We start from the raw sequence: 15232 nt of genomic DNA, 5'->3' as shown, positions 1-15232 counted from the left end.
AAATGCCAGCTATGCCAAAGCTTACTGCTCAAATGCCATATGTCAAAGCTTCCACAGAAAGCCATATCAGGAAGTGACATTTTATATATGTGTGCACTTATATATTTGTATATGTACAAATATAAGTATATATGTATATATGTATATTTAATTAAATATAATATATATAATATATATGTATATATGTTTTAAACATATGTATATGTATATTTATATGTATATATATTTAAATAAATATATATGTATATAGTATATGTATTTATATTTTATATAAACATTTATATATTTAAGTGTGTATATATATATTATATTATGTGCATAAATATGTGTATATTTATATCTATAGGTAATTATATATATATCCCTATATATATTTATATTTATATTTACATATAATTTTATGTATATTATATATATTTAAATATATGAGAATATATTTAAATATATGTATATATATATATTACTATATGTTTATGTAAATATTATTTATATACATTTATATATATATCTTTATTTATACATATATTTATATAATATTATGAATATAATATAAATATATGGATGGAGCAAACTCAAGTCAATCTCAGTCAAAGGAGTGATAACAAGGAAAGCTCTTACAATGTGAGGAACAACATTTGACCGAAGTCAACAGCTCTTCCTTACTTAGAAGATTTTCTAAGTACATCACAATGGAGTATCTACACTCTTGAGGAGCAAACTTTGACCAAGTCAAAGTTCGTCCCAAGAGATGAGAGAGAACAAGGGAGCACCTTCACTATGGAGAAACTTTGAATTAGACTTAGAATATTTTCTAAGTCACATACATACAACACCATGGAAGCAACTTCACTTGGAGAGCAAACTTTGACCAAGTCAAAGTTTGCGCCTCCAAGCCATTCATGCAGTGGTGCACCTTGCTCTAACTTAGAAATTTTTCTAAGTACCATCACAAGTGAAGACATGCACTCTTGAGGAGCAAACTTTGACCAAGTCAAAGTTCGTCCCAAGAGATGAGAGAGAACAGGGGAACAACTTCACTATGGAGCACTAGTTGGAGTATTTACTTAGAATTATTTTCTAAGTCTTGGCTGATCAACTTGGAAGAAGAGGAGCCAAAGCGCAACCTTTGACTTTAGTCAAAGTTTGCGACTTTGACCTCCCTAAGAGAAGAGGCGCAAGTTTACTTGCATGAATTAATTCTAAGTGAACTCCCCTTGCTTACAGTGTAACTTGGCGCAAGTTTTGACTCAATTAGTCAAAATACAAGGTACATACAATGAAGCCAATGGAGCGCAACTTTGGAGCGCAAACTTTGACTTAGTCAAAGTTTGCGACTCCAAGTGTCACAGTGATCCCTGCTTAAAATTCTAAGTTGATTTTATCTCAAGGCACAGCCACAGGGGTACACTGATTAAGCGCAAACTTTGACTGTCAGGCGCCAACTTTGACTTTGCTGTGGGATATTGAACTGGCGCAACTTCAAGTATATATATTGGAGTTAGATTTATTTTGGATATCTGAATCCGTCCAGGACGAACTCAAGTCGTCCAGGACGAACTCGTTAACCATGGTTAGTTTATGAAAAGCCTATAAATATGTGATTGTGGTTCTCACAATTCACATCATCCTTCGGGATGGATGGCCAAGTGCTATGCACAAACTCTCTCAAATATACACACACCCTAGCCTAGTTTTGTACCATAAATATTTGTAGTGGATAGGGCTTGTAATATTTAGAGGAGTGGTCATTGTAGCCAACCTTCGGGTTTGGATTTGTAGCACCTTCGAGGTATTTATCAATATACAGATATACCTTGGAAAATATTGTGTGTTGGTTTAATATTTTCATATCCTCAGAAACCGACCCAATAAATATCCGGAACACGAAACCCATTACAGGACTGCAATTTATTTATCCGCAAGATTCGAAAGAATTTTAAATTGTAGTGAGTATCGTATTCAACCCCCCCTTCTACGATACTTTGGACCTAACAATTGGTATCAGAGCAGGCTGATTGATATACAAATCAGGATCCTTATCGTACGGAAAATCAAGAACCTAGCTTTTGATATTTGATTAGGGGAAATGTTCTTCCGGTTTGTGTTGCTGAATTTGTCCGTAGGCCTAAGCAAGGATTATCTGTCGGATACTGAACTTTGGACCGGGACTTATAAATTTATACTTTAAATTTTAATAAGTTTATTTTATAAATTTAACTTAATTTATTTTAAACTTAGTAATTGAGTTTATTATGAATTAATTAAATTTATCTTATAAACTTAATTAAATTTACTTTATAAACTTTGCTAAATTCATTTAATAAATTTGCTTAAATTTATTTTAGACTTGTAAAGTTTACTCTTAGACTTTATCAAGTTTATCATAAATTTTTATAAATTTATTATTTAAATTTGTATAGTTTATGATTTAAATTTAAGTTAAAATATAAAATATAAATTTAAGAGGATTTAACTGATTATGGATATAAGTTCAAGTTCAAGGGTTCAATTTCATTTGTTCTGGAAGCTATGATTTAATTGGAGACGAGACACTTGAATATTTTCAAAAATTAAATTTATCTAATAAATTTTAATATATTTACTAAATGAATTTGAAATAAATTTATTCTAAACTTATTCAGTTTATTATGAATTTATTTGAATTTATTTTTTAAATATAATTAAATTTACTTTATAGATTTAACTAAGTTTATTTTATACTTTATTTTCTTTCATCTTTTAAAACTTATTTTTAAATTTATTTTCTTTATAATTTAAACTTAGTTTAAATAATCAAGTGTCCCCTAACCTTTTTTAATTATTCTACTCCAAGACAAATCAGATTGACATTTAGTTGAGACAGATCAGGCTGACAGATTACAAGACAAACATCGGACTTTCAAATACCAGATTCTCAGAACCGGTAATGGAAGTACATTGATGACCCAATCCAATTGATTTCTCAAAGGATTATTAGAAGCAGTTTTCTATGTTCGACAAAGCTGATTGTGATTCGAAGAAGATTCTATTGAAGACTGATTGGAAACTACTGACAGTGAATTTTGAAGAAAGTACTTCAGGCCTTGATCTGAGTAATTACTCTGACTTGATTATCAGATCACCAGATCAGGATGGGAATTTGCTACATATGCAGTGAAGCATCTTTCCAGGGCTCGGAATATCAACTTTGAATGGCACCACTGGTAGTAGGAAAAGAGAAGTTTTTACGAACGAATCTTCAAGGGATTTCAATCTAACTCAGTGATTTAGGGAAATACAATTACACAGTGAATTGTATCAATGCTAAATCCATCCAGAATCAACTGAATCAAAGATAGAGAACTGTGGAGGTTTAAGGATATAATTATCGAGTTACTACCGCACTAAATCAGTTTCGTGCATTTATGTCAAAACCCGAGGATTGAACAGAAGAGTTTGTAACTGCTGAATTTGAGGAAGCTCAAGTCGATGAAAGTTAACACTTTTGAAGAATGTGAGGACAGAACTTCAAGGATTAGCATAACACTGTCTGAGAGGTTTAGTCATGTCAGATTCAGATGGAATCCATTGGTTTCAAGTGGAGACTCTTCGGGGTTTAGTTCGACAGGTTGTTTGAAAACTGAGTTGGTAAGTACACACAATATTGATTGGTATCTTTAGCAAAGAAGGGTTGCTATATATATTTGAAGCCTCGACAAACAAGGATGATAGGGTTTGTCTGGAATTCAAGTGGATGTTTTGAAAGAAGCATCATAACAAGTTCTAATGCTACATAAGGAAAGGTGTGAGATGGATCAGTTGCTGATGAGAAGGATGATTATGGTTATCTGGCTATCCTAGCATTCTCTGAAGATGACTCAACTCGCACATCTCAGGTACAAATTCTTTCTAACTATGCAATACATATTTCTTTATATTCAAAGCATGTTATAAATTTCTGAGTAGAATTGTTCAACACACAAGCACAAGCATGATAGCATCACAATAGATAATGTTAAACTAGTATGCTAGATGACTGTTCTAGTAACTAGGATTGATGATAATCTTGTGTATGTGTCTTTAGCAGATTCTTAACATGTGTATGAATAATTAGGATTTGATTATTTGCAATGGTGAGATTAGAAGCTTTCCTTTGGAACAACTCTTAGTTTTAGGGGTTATGATCCTAGCATATATAACTTTGTTAAAACACTTACTTTCAGATTCCCTAGTACAATTAGATTTGCTTATCTAATCTGAATTGTTTGTTAAGGATTTTATTTGTTCTATGATGGAATGTCTACCTTGTGTTAGTAGAACTTTTAGAACTTCATGTTAGATCTAAAACTAACTTAGGTAATAGAGATAGTATAATGCCGTATAACAAAAGATTGGGATTAATCCTTATGCTCTTAGAAGATTATTGAATATCTGTAATTCTACTTGCTACCTGTTACACTTGTGTTAATTGGTTTAAGTAACGAGTACTGAATCTTCTGAATTGCATAACTGCCTGTCTTGCTCTTGTCTTATCTTTGATTGTTTGCCATGTGTATTCAACATCATGTCTGTTTATTTTCATGTCATGAATGCATGTCTTTGTACTTGCATTGATTTTAGAAAAGCATGTTTGAGAATCACATTAGGGCAATGTCTAGATAAGAATTAGCATGTTAAGGTTACTTCTGTTGTTACCACTGTTAAAGAAAAATCTCTAATCCATCCGGACCCAGTTATGATTGGGGACCATAGAACTCTTTCCATTTGTGATTGCAGGTTACATATGTTCCATATGATTTTTGGTGCACTCTGTTTGCTGAGTAGCTGAAATCATATATTCACCAAAAGTACCCTGTTAGCAAATGTGATCGTGTGAGCAGTTCCGTCAATAATCTTTGAAAGATGACAACAAAGATTCTCTTGCGGGACATGCCTGTTTTCCTGGAATGTCATCATGGAAGCATATCCTTCTTGGAAGAGTCAAAGCACACAAATTCCTAGTATCAGACTGTTCTCTAACAAATGACAGTATATCAGTTCATGGAATAGTGTTTTATCTCAAATCAGGAAGGATGTGAATTTTGCTCGTAGCTAATATGGAACTTCAACTGAAGATGGAGTGAGCTGTTTTGATAGTGAAGCCTCATCAGATGAGTATTAGCTATGGCACTTGAAGCTCTCGCACTTGTATGTCAAAACAAGGAGCTCTTTCTATTCGTAAGAAGAGAATTGGTGAGAGGACTACCTCATCTGGAATTCAATATGGATGAAGCTCATGAGGTATGTCAATAGGGAAGTCGAAGGAGCATCGCACAGAAGCAAAGATATGACTGACATTACTGAGCCGCTTCAGATGATACGTATGGATTTCTACGGATCAGCTAATGTCATGTCTGCAAACAAAGCTAGATATCCTTTTGCGATGATCATTGACTGCTCTAGATTCTTTCGTGTTGTTCGTATGTGTTCGAAGGATGAGACGTCACAAATGAAGGTTGATCAAGATGAACCCTGATCATTGATAAATCCAGAAAGACACCATTTTTTCCAGTGGCCAATCAGAAGCAAACACTAACTCTTGGTATGTGTTTGGAGGAAAATGCCTCTTTGCAAGTCTTGCATTTGAAGATCAAAGAATATTTTCCTCGGCTACTCAATGGAGTCTACAGTCTACAGGGTGATTGTGATTAATCAACAGAAGGTGATTGTAAGTCTGGATAGGACATTGAACGACACTTTGCTCCAAGCTGTTAAAGGTGATATCATTGGTATTATGATGATTCAAATCCATGCAGAATCTCTTTGCAAGGATAAGGATTGTTAAGGAAATCCCAGCAACAGCTTAGGGGGAGCATTTGGTGGATCCACTAGTCAAACTCAACACCAAATTGAAGATGAACAAGACATATCAAGAACGTATCTGCTTAGACAAAGGGTTTGAAATCAATATCATTCTCGGGTTCTAGTTCTTAAATGTTCCTAATGGTGAAGTGAAGACTAGGAGAGCTATGGTGAAAGGATGTTATTTCTTTGGGTTTCAATCTGAAGTGAAACTTGGGGAAGATTCAAAAGCTCTTAATGGGATCCAGATTGAGTGATTGCACAGCAAGATGATCTCAGTCAGTTTGAAAGCAGATTATGCGGAGTCTGATACCCTGACCTAATAACAATTCAGTACTTAGTATTTGTCGGGTATTTAGATTCCAACTGGATGTTTTTGGCTCTGTTACGAGGGACAAGCCAATTTGGTTGCTTAGAGTTATTACAAAGGAGAAGGTTATGAAGATTATGGAAACAGAATCTTCAAGTTCAGAACTCTACATCTTAGGGAACTCAACGACCTTCATGATTGAACTAAAGCACCATTGACGAGACTCGGGTTCAGGATATTACAGTGAGCTAGAAGATGAAGCTTCATGCAACATTTCAAGGACTTTGCAGTTGCAGATCCAACGGAATTTGTATTCTCATTCTTCACCAGCTCTCTATGAGTTGTTATCCAACACCTGATGATCGTCACAGACATGGTATGACTTCTGACTAGCATATTATTTTAATATCTGTTTGCTAGAATCATATTTGGTATCCAAATTATTACCTCTCATGATACAAGGCACACACAATACAACTATCTGTGCTGTGATACCATGATTATATTATATGTGGACTAACATCACTTGTGCAAGATAATTGCTAAGTGAATGCAGATTAGTGATATGATGAGTAATTTGTTGGAAAGTTGCAATTCTTTATGGTCTACTAGTTAGCCTAAAGAATGATGGCAATAAGAGGAAGTCAAGGATCTTTTGAATATGCGCATTTTGGAAGATTCTAGACCTGCCAAGACTTAAGCCAACAACCACTAAACTTGATCAGTACAAGAAAGGTACATCAACTGAAATGTCAAGTCTCAGAGGCATTCAACTCATCACTTTACTCAACTGCAAGTGGATCACATACTATATTTTCTATAAGGTACTACTTCTTTCATGAGCATGTCTATCGTATTTCTTGAATGAATTCATGAGTATTAAATTGTCTATACATATGACTTGTGAATTTATTTAAAATCTAGTACCTCGTGCTTTTTGCTATTATATGTGATTGCCATGTTTATTGCTTTGCATGCTTAGATGGTGATTATATGTTTTAGCATGAGTATTTGTTATTTCAAATTATTTAAATTGTGTTGCATGACAATTAAGTGAATTATTTGTTCATGATTTAAATGATTAGAGATGACATGAAGCATGACTTAATTATGTTATTTTTTCTTGAACTATACTTCTTTATCAATTGGTATCTAGTAGAGAAACTTTGTCATAATCTAGTCGTGATATATCTGTATTTGTGAACATACTTAGGATTATTTTCTAGGTTGAATTCATTTTTATAGGTATAAAATCTGAAGCATGACTTATTTGTTTCTAGACTTGTGACTTGTATCAGTAATTGGTATGTGGTTAGAATCTAGTTAGAATTTAGTCATGATATACTAGTATTTGTGGAGTTACTTAGATTCTCACTAGGCTGAATCCATTTATATTAGTGTATATACTTGAAGCATAACTATTTGTGTTAGATATTTGATGATTTATTAATTGATATTTTATTTCATGTCTAACTGCATATAGTTGTGATACTTTTAGTGTTAGTGATATTTTTGCATGCTTATATGTAGATCACTAATATTAATTGTCAATATTTTCCGCGAGGAGTTGTGTGAGTTCACTTGTGTTTAATGATTATCTGTATAAGACTCGTGAACTTTTCTTCAACTTTCCCTCGGGCTTGCGAATATCTTTGTATGATTGTCATGATTTTAGTTGTTATATGTTGATCTGATAATTATATGATATTGCGTAGGTAATTATTATTTTTTCTTAGTTAAATTGTGATCCATGACAATTATATGCTTATTTGTTTCATGATTGACTTTGATAGAATAATAGATGCATGATTAATTCACATTTTTGAAATATTTGATTGGTATCTTTTCTTGATGCCTTATTGATGTTTTATTTGTGAATTGATTGTGATGTATTGGCACTGGTGAAATATTGTTGCATATTTCTTAAAACCACTAGTGCTAATATATTTTAGGTGTTTAATATTCTGAGTACAAGGGAGACAACATAATCTTTATTCTGTCTCATATTTATGTTCTGGAGTGGTGAGTTTCTTCAAAGAAATTTTCTTATCAATTGATTTCAACAATTGGTATCCACTACTTTATTTCATAAATATTTCTTAGAATATTTTGCATCTATATATGTAGCGTCATAGGACGAGACATTGATTATCTTGTATTTGTGTACTTGGTGATCTTTGTCACTTACAGCGTCTGTTTTGACGATGTGCTAGTATGATGCCTTTTTACTAATTATTGTGATGAGTGCTTTATACACTGTAGCGCATAAATTTTCTTGTTTCCTTTTTAAATTGTAGTGAGAAACAAGAGTCTGTGTCTTTTTCAAAGACAAGTTCATTTAAAACTTTTATGCATAGATTCAGACTCTCGTACTCAAACAAGTTTTTAATGGAAAACTTTGATTCTTTCATCGGTTGTGATTGTCATTCTTTATGAAAATCATTCTACAGTCACAACTGATTCATTTTTCTTCAAAAGATTAAATGCAATTGCTTTAATTCAAAATCATAGATTTTCTAAAATGCATTTATATCTCTTTCTGTTCTTCGGAACTTAATCAGCCTCTTGGCTTTCCTAGATAGTCATAAGGTTGAAAACCAACAATCTTTATCCCAGACTATAAAACCAAATTCAGAACACATCCCAACTTTCCCCCTGGAGTAATAAGGAACTTTTCAAACAAAAAGTCAATGAGGGAGAAACTGTACTCGTTGCAGCAAATAAGGATGTGAGGGATAGTGTACCCACAGCTCTACCTCTCAAGAAGAAAAGGTGTTTTCAAACTTGAGGTAACTGTTGCTCATCTGTATTCTCCCAAAAGAATATAGAGCTGAAAAGGCAATAAAACAGTCTCTGGAATCATTCTCTCAACAGGATGAGTCCATTGAAATTCGCTCGTCAGCCAGAGCATCTTGTATTGAGTCAAACACATCATCAGTAATCACTCTGATGAAGAGCCTAAACAAAAAATCTTATGGACACAATACAAGAGAGTGCACAGTGAGGTTAAAGGTTTTGTTCTAGAAGCAACTTCTTCATTTACCATTTTACGGTAAATAAGATGGTTGATGCCTTTACAGGTGTAAGGAGGAAACGAGCATCTCAATTGCCAAATCTTCAGGATTCTCGTCTCCCTCCCCAGATAAGAACAGATCTGGATCCAATCGGAATGGATTTCCTATTTATAGGAGATCGGCAACTCTCTGACTATGAGTCAATTTATTGATGAGTCGGTTGAGGATCGGGGATTTACGAAACCCCATTGCACCGCCAGTGACCTCTCTTGAAGGGGCTATGGTGATTTTCTCATGCAGGTACAGAAGACCATACTTTGAGTGCTGAGAGAAACACTGTGAGCCAAACACTAAGAGTTAAACACTTGGTGAGATTCTGAGAAGAACCAGCGGGATATCAAAATGAGAAATATGTGAGCATGAGTGAGTGCAAACACATAGGAAGTTGAGAAGAGTGAAACACTTGTGAGGTACATATAATAATAATTGGTATTGAAAGCTCACAAGCTGTTGAAAGAATTGACGGAAGCAACTACGGTTCATTCCATTTCATGTTGTGAACCTATGGTTGATGATTCTGTTGAATCAAGTGTCTTCACAGACATCGAGGAGGACTTAGGCCTTTGCCATAATAAAGTCTTTGTCTAACCTCCCAGAGCAAACAACTCTGGATCCTTAATTGGATAAGCCACTTAGTGGTTGGCAACTTGTGGAACATGATTCGGATTTATCTGATGAGTCTGCAGGGACTGGGAATTACGAACTCCCATTGCACCACCGGTGACCCCCTTTAAGGGTGGCTAAGGTGATTTTCTTGCAGGTACTCAGCATTTTGGAAGCTCAGTATTTGTGTGGAGGGATACACTTACAGAACTCGTGAGTGACACCCTTACCCAAAAACCGAGAGAAAATTGAGTGTTGAGTGATACACCTGCAGAACATTTTAGTGAGACACCCACTAATTACCAAATTTATACCTAAAGACAAAGTGGATGTTGTTACTGGAATGTCAGTTTTTATTCCTTACTTTTCCGTTTGGAACCTATTCTTTCAGCATAGGGACCAACCCAATCAAAGTAAACCCTTCTTCTGAACTCTTTCTTCGACCCCAGCTTTAGCGTTGTTTAGTTCTCTATGGGGAGATTATCTTTTGGTACAGGAAGTATTGTACACGTTCCTTGACCTATTTGATACCACATATCCTTGGAGGATTCCACAACTAAGGGGGAGAATATATTTAGGGGGAGAATATATGAAAGGGGGAAGAAAAAGTAAGTTAGCTTTCTTCTATTGTCTACAACTAAGGGGGATTAAACTACTCTTTAGTTGTGTACTACTGAGGGGGAGATTCTTCTTTCAACTAAGGAGGAGGATTGATCTTTCATCTAAGGGGAGACAACTACTTATCACTAAGGGGAACCTGATCAAGGTAACGGGAGGAGAAGTATAAGGTGATACATCTATTCTTCAGTAAGTGGTAGACAGGAACTTATTCATTACCACTGGAGAATTCAATAAAGCTGCTGATTGTTCTTTGCATAATGGAATGTTTTGAATTCTCTTCAAGACAAACTATGAGGATTATCTGGCAGATAAGCAAGAACCAGAGAAATAAAGGTGTTATGCACATTTGTTATTTCTATTCATGAAATCTGGAAATGTATTATATAATCCAGAAACTTTGTAGCATTATTTACTAGTCCAGGACTTTACTTTTTTTAGTGTTAGTTGAGTTATCCTCCAGAGGATTTGCTTGTTATGATTAACAAACAAATAGGGGGAGATTGTAAGTCTAAATGTAAAGACAACCCTATCTGTTACATAGGGATGATAACTCAACAATAGAACAAGGACAAGTAAATAACACTACGCCTGCACCGGAATCGGAAGATACGAAGACAAAGGTTGAAGAAGCCATCTACAGTCTTGAAGGAATAAGTTCACTGGAAGAAGTTCATTAATATGTTCATGCCTCAGTGAAGAATAAAGATTGAAGTATTCAAGATTGTGGAAGCAATGAAGATGTTGTCCAAGTACTCGAAAGATTTCAGTGCAACCCCTGAAGCAAGATATTTCTATATATCTTGGTTGGTTATTTATAATCAACAAACTGAAGCATAAACTAACCCGGAACCGACTGATCAATGGTTGCTGACAAAGACGGTACAATGTTCAACTTCAGTGTTAGTCGCTTGTGAACCAGACCAGTGCACTAAGCGTCAGCACGTACGGAGCTTTGCAAAGTATTTATCGATCGAAGAATTGATCCAGTCATATCAAGTCATTTGTTCCAAAGCCAAGTCAAGCCAAATGCCAGCTATGCCAAAGCTTACTGCTCAAATGCCATATGTCAAAGCTTCCACAGAAAGCCATATCAGGAAGTGACATTTTATATATGTGTGCACTTATATATTTGTATATGTACAAATATAAGTATATGTATATATGTATATTTAATTAAATATAATATATATAATATATATGTATATATGTTTTAAACATATGTATATGTATATTTATATGTATATATATTTAAATAAATATATATGTATATAGTATATGTATTTATATTTTATATAAACATTTATATATTTAAGTGTGTATATATATATTATATTATGTGCATAAATATGTGTATATTTATATCTATAGGTAATTATATATATATCCCTATATATATTTATATTTATATTTACATATAATTTTATGTATATTATATATATTTAAATATATGAGAATATATTTAAATATATGTATATATATATATTACTATATGTTTATGTAAATATTATTTATATACATTTATATATATATCTTTATTTATACATATATTTATATAATATTATGAATATAATATAAATATATGGATGGAGCAAACTCAAGTCAATCTCAGTCAAAGGAGTGATAACAAGGAAAGCTCTTACAATGTGAGGAACAACATTTGACCGAAGTCAACAGCTCTTCCTTACTTAGAAGATTTTCTAAGTACATCACAATGGAGTATCTACACTCTTGAGGAGCAAACTTTGACCAAGTCAAAGTTCGTCCCAAGAGATGAGAGAGAACAAGGGAGCACCTTCACTATGGAGAAACTTTGAATTAGACTTAGAATATTTTCTAAGTCACATACATACAACACCATGGAAGCAACTTCACTTGGAGAGCAAACTTTGACCAAGTCAAAGTTTGCGCCTCCAAGCCATTCATGCAGTGGTGCACCTTGCTCTAACTTAGAAATTTTTCTAAGTACCATCACAAGTGAAGACATGCACTCTTGAGGAGCAAACTTTGACCAAGTCAAAGTTCGTCCCAAGAGATGAGAGAGAACAGGGGAACAACTTCACTATGGAGCACTAGTTGGAGTATTTACTTAGAATTATTTTCTAAGTCTTGGCTGATCAACTTGGAAGAAGAGGAGCCAAAGCGCAACCTTTGACTTTAGTCAAAGTTTGCGACTTTGACCTCCCTAAGAGAAGAGGCGCAAGTTTACTTGCATGAATTAATTCTAAGTGAACTCCCCTTGCTTACAGTGTAACTTGGCGCAAGTTTTGACTCAATTAGTCAAAATACAAGGTACATACAATGAAGCCAATGGAGCGCAACTTTGGAGCGCAAACTTTGACTTAGTCAAAGTTTGCGACTCCAAGTGTCACAGTGATCCCTGCTTAAAATTCTAAGTTGATTTTATCTCAAGGCACAGCCACAGGGGTACACTGATTAAGCGCAAACTTTGACTGTCAGGCGCCAACTTTGACTTTGCTGTGGGATATTGAACTGGCGCAACTTCAAGTATATATATTGGAGTTAGATTTATTTTGGATATCTGAATCCGTCCAGGACGAACTCAAGTCGTCCAGGACGAACTCGTTAACCATGGTTAGTTTATGAAAAGCCTATAAATATGTGATTGTGGTTCTCACAATTCACATCATCCTTCGGGATGGATGGCCAAGTGCTATGCACAAACTCTCTCAAATATACACACACCCTAGCCTAGTTTTGTACCATAAATATTTGTAGTGGATAGGGCTTGTAATATTTAGAGGAGTGGTCATTGTAGCCAACCTTCGGGTTTGGATTTGTAGCACCTTCGAGGTATTTATCAATATACAGATATACCTTGGAAAATATTGTGTGTTGGTTTAATATTTTCATATCCTCAGAAACCGACCCAATAAATATCCGGAACACGAAACCCATTACAGGACTGCAATTTATTTATCCGCAAGATTCGAAAGAATTTTAAATTGTAGTGAGTATCGTATTCAACCCCCCCTTCTACGATACTTTGGACCTAACAGGATATCTACAATATTTTCAAATGCATAAGATAAATTAGTCTACAGATGTTTATTAAATTATGTTCAAGTGATTATAAATATATATTCAAAATATATATCTCCCACTATTTTGTTCAAATCAATAGCCCTAACTATTAATTCGGAAAGCATTTCTGCAAATCTTTCTAGTGAGCCAAGATCCATATTTCATCCATGTTTTAAGTTAGCGTGGGCTAATACTCTCAAAACATGACTATTTAGGTAGACAACATTTGTCAATTATATCAAATATAACTCTTGGATAGTTTGGTGGAGCAACCCTTTGCACATATTTATGTAATAAATCTCACCAAACTCCATGCCTCTAAACCCACAATCCTATTGTGATGGTTTAGTTAAGTTAGACCCAATAATTCAATAACTAAGTACATTTACTTATCACGTCTTCCCATGATTGATTAAAGCACTTTGCTTTGGCAAACCTACTTCTTTCAATCTAGATCTTGACGAGTATTAATCATTGGAAGGCATCTGATTAACTTAATATTTTTAATTAGGGATTTTATTAAAACGACCATGATCCTGTCATAAAGAGATCCTCAATTTTTCCTTGAATCAAATATTTCAAATCAATACTCTTTGATTGGTTGAAAACCCGACCTGAGGTGTTGGCACAACGGCTATACTTAAAAACCCCAAATCCGACGGAATCTTCCTCTCATTGAATATCGAAAATCCATAATTAATTCCGTGTTTCATAAACACGAGAATCTCATGATCGTTGTATTCCTTTTTTAAAATCTTGAGTCGTTACAGATTTTATCTTGTTTAAACAAGCATGGCATGGGTGTCGTATCGAATACATACATCTTAATCTAATTAAGCATGCATCTCTATAACTACGCATACATATCATCATCTCATGCATCATATATGTAAAGTGCAGTATGTAAACGTGCATGGTTATGGCCTTTATCCTATATGATTCTTTCAAGCTAATGAAAGAATCTAGGTCAATCTATGGTGAAGATGTATAACTATTACAAGTCTTCATGCTCCTTGATTGCCCCTCCTTGTGGATCATCCTTCAATCTTCAAGTACATTACAATGAATAATTGAATACAACCTATTCTAATGTACTTACATGAGAAAACTCGAGTTACATTCGAGATTAAAATTACAAGAATGAATATCACGACATGCAAGTCGTATTTATACAACCAAAACCAAAAAAAAAAAAATATTAAACTAGGGGTCCTTAAGGCCATAACCAGCACCATGCTCAAGTAAACAAACAAGAACACATAACCAAACAAAGCGGGGCTTCAGGAAATTTTTGATTCCTGAATACAAGTGCTATACAAAAATCATCAATTTCAGAACAACAGATCATATCTGTTACCTTCTGCCACTACTGCATCATATGCAGTTTCAGAAGCATATATCATATACATGCTGATCATTCCCCAGTGACCAGATCATGTCCATACACCATCTTATTGAACAATTTATATCATTATATAAACAACACATCATATGCAGAACATACAAATCGCATACTAATCAGTCATGGCAAATCATAATCATGCTAGTATCATCATATCACTATATTTAACATAACAGAATCATATATGATCAATATAACATGTTATAATCAACATATCTCAAAACCATATCAAGGCAGATTCATAAAACATGCATACATGCATCGAATACTGTAAACACGTAACCAAATCAGCCCCTTATAGACGTAGCTCTGATACCACTGATGGGTTTCGGGGCAACAAACACAGCGGATAATCGACGT

Source organism: Daucus carota, chromosome 2 (genome assembly GCF_001625215.2).
Source record: "Daucus carota subsp. sativus chromosome 2, DH1 v3.0, whole genome shotgun sequence".
NCBI lineage: Eukaryota > Viridiplantae > Streptophyta > Magnoliopsida > Apiales > Apiaceae > Daucus > Daucus carota.
This window is presented reverse-complemented; position numbering follows the sequence as displayed.